At 37.7% G+C, this 11,279-nt stretch overlaps 1 long non-coding RNA gene across 1 annotated transcript; it reads right to left on the bottom strand.

Annotated features, from left to right (window-relative positions):
* Positions 1 to 3,364: 3,364 nt before the first annotated feature.
* Positions 3,365 to 10,903, bottom strand: LOC111393441. Its single transcript, XR_002702415.1, has 3 exons — positions 10,609 to 10,903; positions 3,520 to 3,819; positions 3,365 to 3,439 (listed from the first exon to the last, which is right to left on the bottom strand). It is a non-coding gene; the product is annotated as an uncharacterized LOC111393441 (long non-coding RNA).
* Positions 10,904 to 11,279: the final 376 nt, after the last annotated feature.

Below are 11,279 nucleotides of genomic sequence, written 5' to 3' on the forward strand. Positions count from 1 at the left end.
CCTGAGCATATACAACAAGAAACCCCAATTCACATGATCGTAAGCCTTCTGAATATCTAGCTTACAAAGCATCCCTGGGGCCCTTAGGCGCATTCTTGAATCTATGCATTTATTCGCTATAAGCACACAGTCCAAAATCTGACCCCCTTTTACAAATGCATTCTGAAACTTGGACACTACTTTTCCCAGCACCTCCTTTAATTTATTTGCCAGGACTTTCGAAATAATCTTATACACCCCGCTGACAAGGCTAATGGGGCGAAAGTCCTTAATATCAGTCGCTCTCGATTTCTTAGGTATGAGCACAATAAATGTGGCGTTAGAACTTCTCTGGAATCTGCTACGTTCAAAAAAATAAGATAAAGTATTCACAATGTCCGGTCGAACCACATCCCAACACGCTTTGTAGAATGAGAACGAGAAACCGTCCGGTCCCGGAGCCTTATCATCGTTCATGCTAAAAACAACCTCCTTAATTTCATCCTCCCCAAATGGTCTCTCCATCCATCGGGCATCAGCCTCAGTGATTGTAGAAAAGTGCAATCCCTCCAACTCTGGCCTCCATTCAAATTGCTCCCGATAGAGGTTCTAATAAAAATTCACCAGTTGGCTTCCAATTTCTTGTAGTTCCTCATAAGTAACCCCGTCCACCTCCAAAACTGTGATGGAGTTGTTCTTCCTATTAGAATTGGCGACCCTGTGGAAGAATTTAGTGCATTTATCCCTCTCTTTCAACCAAGTAACTCTAAATTTCTGTCGCCAATTAATCTCCTCCATCTCCACCAACCTCTCCATATCTTCCTTTGATACTCTATGTCTCTCCTTCTCCTCCCCAGTCAACCCCTGACTCTCTTTCCGCCTATCCAATTCCTCTATCTCTGACAGACACTGATTTTTACTGCAGTTAACATTGCCCACAACTTCCTCATTCCATTTCTTTAAGTCCCCTTTCAACGCCTTTAGCTTCTGATTCAATACAAAATAGGGAGACCCACTGACTTCATAGGAAGTCCACGACGTCTGTACTCGCTCCCTAAAACCTTCTACTTTCAACACATCTTCTCAAACCTGAAAGTTCTTCTTCCACCCCCCCTTCTATTCCCCGATAACATAATAGGAAAATGATCCGAGTATACCCTCCCCAATCTTCGCTGAGTGACATCTGAATATTTAGACTCCACTCCCCACAAATCAAGAACCTATCAATACGAGGCAAAACGGGTCGATCCCGATTGGATGACCAAGTAAAATCTCCCCCAATCATGGGTAAATCCATCAACAAATTCTCCCTAATAAAATCTGAGAACTCCTCCATTGCCCTAGTTAGTCTCCCACCACTCGACCTCTTCGAAGGAAATCGAATCACATTGAAATCATCCCCAATACATGTAGGGGGAGATTCCACCAAGCCCTCATTCCAGCTAGTTCATCCCACAAACCCACTCTACTGTCATCAGAATTAGGCCCATAAACTCCTGTGAACATCCACCGAAATCCATCCTCATAATTTTTGAAAGAAATCGATATAGAGAACACCCCTATACTCACCTTCTTCATCTCAAGCACTCTAGTGTCCCACATCACCAACATGCCTCCTGAAACCCCTGATGACCCCAAAAACTGATATCCTACATGATCTCCCCCCCCATAAACTACAAATCACCGCCCTCGAGATAAACTCCATCTTAGTTTCTTGTAGGCAAACAAGATTTGCCCCCCATCCCCTTAGCAAATGACGAACACCAAGCCTTTTACTAACCTCATTGAGACCCCTTACGTTCCAACTAATGAGTTTTGGCATCATTGTAACACACCATAACCCCTCTCCATTGTTCCTTTCTTGGACTCGCCACCCTTACCAGCATAGTTTACTGACCATTCGAGCCTCTTAAGTTCACGATCACTCTTTCTTCTTAATTTACTTCCATGTGTACTGATGTCTTGTCCCCTATTAGCCTACAGCTCCTCGAATAATTGTAACAATCTACTTTCATACCCATCACATGACACGCCAACCAACTTACTGAATTCCTGAATTTTTTGTAGAACTCAGTTTGAAGGTGGGTGACCAACTTCTAACACAATAGCTCCTGAAGTATCCTCACCCTGATAGCCCTCGAGATGATCAAAGGACCGTTCTTTCTCTTCCACCACTGGTATAATGTCACTGTCACTTTCTCCTTTCTTGGCACCACCTACCCATAACACCAAAGCTTTTTCGGTCCCCATATCATTATCTTTTGTCCTCCTATTATAAGTGTTCGTAATCCTTGATATCGTCTGTGTAGAGTTGTTTTCTTTCACAGTGTCCATTGACAATTTCTCCAAGTTCACCCTACTAAACTCCCCTTCCTTAGACAACGGTTCCTCTTCTCGTTCAACTACAATCCCCGTGTCTACTTCAATTCGGTTGACCCCCACAAAGTCAACCCCGTCATCGTTTTCATGGTATCCCACTTCCATCCTCACCTGAGAATCACAATGTTCATCTCCTCCCTGCTTTGCATGTTCTGTAATTGATGGTAGTTCCTCATGAGTCAATCCCGGTACGTGTATTTCATCGATTTGATCCTCATCCAACTTAACCCCACACTTGTGACAGCGTACCAATTTCATGGGCTCCATTTCAGGTCCACTTCCAACCAATCTAAGTAATTCATCTAATGCTCCTTTCAACTCCTGCGCACGAGTTATTATTTCAGCCCTACTCAAACAAATGTCTTGACCTTCATTATCACCAACTTTATTTGTCCTTTCCTTTTGCTGTAGCATCCGTTGGTTGGCATTCTCCGAGGTCTGTGAGTTTGCTGTAATTTCTACATAAGTCATCCTTTGTCTGTTTCGTTCATTCACCGTTTGTCGTTTGGCATTATCCCTAGCAACAAATGAGTCAACAACTGCTTGAAACACCTGCAATACCGACGCCCATCCCTCTCCATTTGCACCTTCGGTATCATGACAACTCCTTTCTGATGCCTCTCCCCATATTGTGCTATCATCAAATATCTGCCTCGACGGTTCATACACCATTGTGCCAAGAAAGCTCTTGAAGACTCGTTGAACTTAAAAACACATTCCTCAAATTCACTTCTCATCCTCAATCTGTCTACCATATTCACCATCCAAATAGCACCATACCTTCCCATAAAGATTGAATCCGATAACTTCGAACCCCATTCTGTCAACTTAACAGTGCCAGAATCATTAATAGATACTGCGAAGTCCTTCGCCTCCACTCTGAAACGATGATTGAATACCATACTACGCACATCCGCCAATTTTTTCTTTTGATTGTGTACTAGCAATTCATCAAATGGAGGAACAGACAAGCCGGCGCGTCTGCCGTCGTGCCTTCATAAATTGCAAGAATGGTTTTTGATTTTTCTACGTGCGTCGCATCTTGGTTTCCTTCCATTACTTCAATCGAAGGATTTCCCATCTGAATTTACAAAGTAATATAATTTTATAATTCATTTACCAAGAAACATACGTTTTCTATTTATTGTTTCAATCACCCACCTTCTATGGAGAATCATTGTCAGGCTCCATAACATTAGTTTTATCCAACTCAACATTGAACTCAACAACGCACCCATATGCTTCATTATAAAGTTTTTTGGGCAAGAGGTACATTTGATACTATAAGCAATAAGTTTACACAGCTTCTTATGATGAAACTGCTAGTGCTAGAGTCTTCTATGGAGGATCATCGTCAGGCTCCATAACATTAGTTTCATCCAACTCAACATTGAACTCAACAATGTCCACATCCATTTTATCATCACAGGGTTTAGAATCAACATAGTCGTCATCTCTCTCCTGCATAAAAATCGAAAATGTAATATATTCATGTACCCATGTGGTTCATTATAAATTTTTTTGGGTAATAGATACATTCGATATAGTAAGCAATAGGTTTACAGATATATACGCTTCTTACAATGAAACTGCTAGTGCTCGAGTCTTGGATTCAGCTTGTTCTAACACCATATAGAAATAAGCATCTTTTCCGGGAAATGACAAATAAAGAAATTGCGAGAAACAAAGCGAATGTAGAATAAAAAAGGAGTTCCTTTTCTTTAGTTTTTGATTTGATGAATTTTCTGCACCTTAGGACATAAACATACAATTCTTACAAGGTTTGTACCATAAGAGAATAAGGAAATCCCTATAAACTAACATAGTAATCACTAAAAGGGTGTATTAATTTATCGATTTTGATTAGATCAAAATAATATTTCACGATGTTAGGCATCGTGGTCGGGAACCCAATGGGTCGCACACAAAAGAGAATTTGAAGACTGCAAATTGTTAATTGATTAATTTAACAATCGTTGGATAAATTAATTAATTGTTGATTTGATGAATTTTCTGCACCTTAGGACATAAACATACAATTCTTACAAGGTTTGTACCATAAGAGAATAAGGAAATCCCTATAAACTAACATAGTAATCAAAATTTATTTACTTTTAAAGCTCAAAAACAATGTATTCTTGCTCCTTAAATATATCATAAAAACTAACACCCACAATCGATTACAATTTTCTATTCTTTTTAAGTTAATTATAATTTATAAAAAAAATCTAAAACCCAAAGAATTAACAATTTCACATTATCAAATTTTTATTTGCAAATTTAAACAATCAATCGCGCAAAAACTTCAATTAGTTTAGAAAACAAAAGGGCTGGTTTTGACAGACTTATGAATTTTACAGGAATTCGAGGACCCACACAGAAAACAAAATTAAATAAATCAAAAGTGAATTTCGTAGAACAAAAAAAAAAAGTTTAAATTAAATACTATCAGAGTCAATGGAATCATTTTGGCGCCAAGTTTAGTTAGTTTAGTTGGACAGCTGTTCTTGTAACTAATTTTCCTGCCTTTTTATTTTCCTATTTAATATGGATGTACAATTCATTTTCTGGTATGTTGAATGAGAAATTAGATTTTTCTAGATTTCTCTTTTACCTCTAATATGGTATCAGAGCAACTTCATCTTCTCATTTCCATTCCTTGATTGCTCGAAGTTTTGGTTTTCATTCTAAACGGAGTTCATTCCATGATTGTTCGAAGTTCTGGTTTTCGTTTCGAACAAAATTCATTCACCATGGCTACTGGTGTTGTGATTCAAAATCAATCAAGCAATTTCTCATCAATTAGTAGTTCCGCAATTGCTGATTACAACAAATATCAGAGGAAGGAGAGATCTGTATGTAAGTGTTATGCCCTAGATCCAATCGATTTAGGTTGTAAATGCTTTTAATATATTTAATGCATTTGATTTTGGCGAGATCTATTATTTATTTAAATTAATTTTGTAATAAATGATATTAAATAATAGAATCCGAAGACCCAATTTTTAGGTAATCTGTTAATCACAAGGAGTTGTGATTGTGAGATACAAATTACATATAATTGGATCTTGAATAAACCATGGTCGTAAGTAATAACGAGATACGGATATCTTTAATACAGTTAGACCATCACGTGTGGCATTTCTTACTTATGAAGTAAGTAGCTGATCTCACGAGCTAAAGTGTGGTGACACTTAAATGAACATGTGGATGTTTTGTTGTAGAACAAAACATTGGAGACCCGCTAAGAGATTCCACATGGATAACTATCTGAGTGTCAGTGGCTAATCTCTAACGTTCGGTAGTGGGATTGATCCTTTGACTTGAGGTCGTCATAGTACCCTATATGAGGACAGTCATACTTTGGCGGTGTTGGATGTTGCTCTGAAAGGGGCCGCTAATACGACATCGTTCGAGTACGTCAAGAATCGTATGAAGGTGTGATTGATCAATAAAGGATTCGTCACTCTTAGATAGTAGGAGATGATCTGCGTTTCATTCAATTAAGTCGATGATGAAATCCTTGGCCAAGGTGTACTCATAAGTCGAAAAGGAGTTTTCGATTTATATTGACTTAGTAGTGGAATGAAAGATATGATCGATGATCGAGATTGACACAATTCCATATCTCGTAATTGATCGGATCGTATTGACGAAGGGATAATAGTTCCATGATAAACGAACGATTTTGGTTTTGTCATACCACGTGACATTTCCCGTCACATGTATTGCCCTGACACATTGCTAGATGTCAATCAGGGACGGCGAATGTGAATTGACGATAAACTAAAAGGGTGTATTAATTTATCGATTTTGATTAGATCAAAATAATATTTCACGATGTTAGGCATCGTGGTCGGGAACCCAATGGGTCGCACACAAAAGAGAATTTGAAGACTGCAAATTGTTAATTGATTAATTTAACAATCGTTGGATAAATTAATTAATTGAATTTCTTATTTATAATCTCGAATTAATTAATTGGATTAATTAATTCACGGACCGGGTTTGATTAATTGGATTAATTAAATATTGGACCGGACCGGTCCGGGTCCGTTTGGGTTTATATATATATGCAGCTAGGGTTTGAGATCCATTAAGTTATTCATTGTTCTTGCTAGCACAAGAAAGAAACCCTAGCAGTTGCTGTTTTCTCTCTGTGTGGATTTCATTGGAGGCTGCACAATTGGACAGCTGTGGGAGGCAGATTCAAGCTGCTGGAAAGGAATAACGCGAAAGAGTTTGCAAATCACACAAAAGGTATATTTCTCATCACAGTTTTTATCTAAATACAAAGCTGAATCCTGAATGGGAATTGAAATTTGTTAATCCGCTGTGCATGTTTAAATCAATTCCCAACACTGTATGCACTTATTGTGGTTACAATGGTCATACAGTTGAAAATTGTTATAAAGCTAAACGGAAAATTGCTTCTAATAAGTCAATTTCTAACAACCATCATGCTCCTGCAAATCAAAAATCTATGCGAACTTTAAATCCTGCACAATATCAACTTCTGATGAAGATGCTGAGTATTCATTTCTCTAATGCAAAGGTTGATGATAAAAAAAGATGCTAATAGCGATCATATATCAGGTACTTGTCTATCCATCTCCCTTAATCCAATGCTTAATTCCCATAGATATTGGGTTATGGATTCTGGAGCAACAGCTCATATTTGTTTCACAAAATCAGCATTCCAGTCAATGAATGCAATTCAGAATGCTTATGTCACTTTGCCCAATCATGAACGAATTCCTGTTCATTTCAATGGAACTGTGAAAATCAGCCCTAATTTGGTCCTTGAAGAAGTGCTGTACGTTCCCTAGTTTAAGTTCAATTTGTTATCCATCAGTTCACTAACCAGAAATTCCTCTATAAATATCAGTTTTTTTTATCGATTATTGCACTATTCAAGATCTGCAAAGTCAGAGGACTATTGGTAAGGGAAAAAGGGTGGCTGATCTATACATATTGGATGATCTGAGTTCTTGTAATACAGTTAATTCTGTGTGTTCTGATGCAAATAATGTGACCACTCATACTTGGCATTGTAGACTTGGTAACTTGTCTTCTCAAAAATTAGAGATGTTGAAAGAACAGATTCCTATGTGTAGTACGCAAAAGAACCTTAATTCAGATCCATGCCACATATGTCCTTTAGCTAAGCAAAGGAGACTATCTTTTGTATCAAACAATCAACTATCTCAAAATGCCTTTGACTTGATACATTGTGACACGGGGTCCCTACCATGTCCCAACATATTCTTGCCATAGATTCTTTTTGACATTGGTTGACGATTGTACACGTTTTACATGGGTCTATATAATGAAGCATAAATTAGACGCAAAATTCATTATTCCTACGTTCTTTGCACTGATTGAAACTCAGTTCCATACAACCATTAAGAAGTTTAGATCTGATCATGCTCCAGAGCTTCAGTTTGCTGAATTTTTTGCCTCAAAAGGTGTTATACATCAATATTCTTGTGTTGAAAAGCCTGAGCAAAACTCAGTTGTTGAGAGAAAACACCAACACCTTCTCAATGTAGCAAGGGCATTATTTTTCCAATCCCGATTTCCTATTCAATTCTGGGGTGACTGTATACTTACAGCCACCTTCTTAATCAATAGGACATCCTCTCCAATCCTGCAAAATAAAACTCCTTTTTGTCTTCTCCATAAATCCCCCATCCAATACCAGTCTCTTAGAGTGTTTGGCAGCCTGTGCTTTGCTTCTACCTTATCATCTCATCGCCCAAAATTTTATCCAAGGGCCAGGGCATGTGTTTTTATTGGATACCCACCTGGCATCAAAGGATATAAGCTATATGACGTTGTTTCAAAATCCTTCTTTATCTCAAGGGATATCAAATTCCATGAAAATCTTTTCCCTTTTCACTCTATCTCCCATGATGATGAACTCATTGATCCCTTTCTAGACTTAGTTTTGCCCAAATCAGTCAGTGATATTATCCATCACACTGAAACTATTCCACCATATAACAATACACTTATGCCTTCTTCTATTAGCCATTATATTGTCCATGATACTACTGCCACTATATCCCCTAACTCCAACTCAAACCCAGAACCAAATGCTCCCATAATTCCAGCTCATAGGAGATCAAACAGAAAACGCAAAACCCCATCATACCTCCAAAACTATCACTGCAATCTGTTCACAAATACTCCTATTGACCATCATACTGAGTACCCTCTCAGCAAATATCTATCTCATAAAAAATTTTCACATTCCCATCGTACCTTTCTCTTCAATATTTCCTCCAGTTATGAACCACAGTTTGATCACCAGGCAGTTGAATTCGATCATTGGAGAAAGGCTATGGAAACTGAGTTGGAGGCAATGGAGCTCAATAAAACTTGGTCAGTTGTTCGTTTACCTAAAGATAAACACTCTATAGGTTGCAAATGGGTGTTTAAAATCAAGCATAAATCTGATAGCAGTGTTGATAGATATAAGGCACGTTTAGTGGCAAAAGGTTATACCCAACAAGAGGGTCTGGACTTTATTGAAACCTTCTCTCCTGTAGCTAAGTTGGTCACAGTCAAACTCTTTCTTGCCATTGCAGCAATCAATAAATGGCAGATTGTTCAAATGGATGTAAACAATGCTTTTCTAAACGGTGATCTTTTTGAAGGAATCTATATGGATTTACCATTGGGTTATACTAAGCATAGCAAAACTGATACACAAGGGAAGAGGTTGGTTTGTAAATTACACAAATCAATATATGGCTTAAAGCAAGCCTCAAGGCAGTGGTTTTCCAAATTCTCTACTGCTCTCACTACACATGGTTTCAATCAGTCAAAATCTGACCATTCTCTGTTTACCAAAGGTTCTAAAGATACATTTGTTGCTTTATTAGTCTATGTTGATGATATTATCATCACTGGTTCAGATTTGAAGATCATCAATTCAGTAAAACTTTTACTGCACAGCTTATTCAAATTGAAGGACCTTGGCTGTTTGAAATATTTATTGGTTTGGAGATTGCATCCTCACAAAAGGGTATTTTCCTCTCTCAACGACAATACACACTGCAATTACTGGAAGACACTGGATTTTTTAGGCTGTAAACCAGCACTTATACCCATGGATCCCAAGGCTAAACTTTGTGCATTTGAGGGGGAGCTCCTTGCAGATGCTTCACTATATAGAAGACTAATCGGTCGTCTTCTGTACTTGACTATTTCCATACCAGACATTACTTTTGCCGTCCATAAGTTGAGTCAGTTTGTTGCTCAGCCTAGAAAACCACATTTAAATGCCGTTCACCAGCTCCTGCAATATCTCAAAGCTAGTCCAGGACAGGGAATTTTGTTTTCAGCATCCTCTTTATTTCAACTTCGTGCATTTGTTGATGCTGATTGGGGTGCTTGCTTGGATACAAGAAAATCTATGACAGGATTTTGTGTCTTCCTTGGTGATTCCATGGTCTCTTGGAAAGCTAAGAAACAAAGCACAATTTTGAGATCATCTGCAGAAGCTGAATAACGTGCCTTAGCCTCTACAACCAGTGAGCTCATGTGGATTCATCAATTGTTGAAAGATTTTCAGGATGCTGACAACTCTCCAGCGCTCATTTTTTGCGACAATCAAGCCGCTATCCACATCGCAAGTAATCCAATTTTCCATGAGCAAACCACACACATTGAGATAGATTGCCACTTTGTAAGTGATAAGATCAATGAAGGGAGCTTCAAGTTGCTACCAGTTCGAACTCCTCATCAACGTGCTGACATTTTCACAAAACCGTTACCAGCTACTATGTTCTAACAATATATAAATATTAAAATCAAAAAGGAGAGATTCTGGACAAATATTTAAGAAGATATCAGAAAGTCTGCATTACATAAATTATTTCTGGACAGATTCTTACTTACCCAACCAAATAAAATCAAAATGAGAGAAAAAATGTAGATATAATCATCAAGAATATAATAGTGAAAGTGACCAGAAACGCAGGATGTCCCAAAAACTGTAAACTTCCATTCATCTAATGAAAGCAATGTTTGATCCTAATTTGACTTGCTTTCACCTTAATCCTTTTTTCGTTAACTAGCAAGACATGTTCATTGTTAATTTAGTTGATTTTAGCCAATTACAAAAATGATCTGTGTAATCTAACCACTAAAACCTTAAAACGTAGTCACTCAATAATCTTCCAAAATCGCTATGTTTTAGAGAGAGAAGCCGCATTGTTTTAGAGAGAGAAAAGAGAGAACCTGGTCTGAAGTCATCATCATCGCAACACAAGATCCAACAACAATCCATTCCCTCTCTTTTACTCCTTACTTAAATATTCTCTATCAGCACACTTTACGTCGCATAAGAGCAAAAATTTGACCCGGAATTGTAAAACCTTGACCTTGTTGAAGGGATGAACACCAGATCATTAGCTTGATATAAATATATAAATTTTAGCTCATGATATTGAGTTTATATGGTGAAAAGAGTTAAGAGGGCCAACAGCTGTAGACCCATGTCAAGAATTGTGTTGTCTTCAGGTAAGCTTATCTGACTTTATGTAGACTTCATAGATATTTCGGTTTTTATTTTGTTTAAATGTGTTCTTGCTTTGATTTGTGATAATAATTTTATTGTGTGTACTATATTTCAAATGGCTTCATAGATTTTTTTTTAAAAAAAAAAAATTGTGTGTACTATATTTCAAATGGCTTCATAGATTTTTTTTTAAAAAAAAATTCTTTTTTTTTTTTTAAAGAGATGAGGCCCCACAATATGAGACCCAAGGCAGTGGCCTCACTTGCCTTGGGCTAGGGTCAGCACTGGGGCCAAGTAAGCTAGTGGGTAATAGTTGATGCTTAGTCGGCCAATATGATATTCCCTCAGTCACGAGCATGCCACATAATTTATAGATATAATAGCATCTACA

This window comes from Olea europaea, chromosome 4 (assembly GCF_002742605.1).
Source record: "Olea europaea var. sylvestris chromosome 4, O_europaea_v1, whole genome shotgun sequence".
NCBI classification, from domain to species: Eukaryota; Viridiplantae; Streptophyta; class Magnoliopsida; order Lamiales; family Oleaceae; genus Olea; species Olea europaea.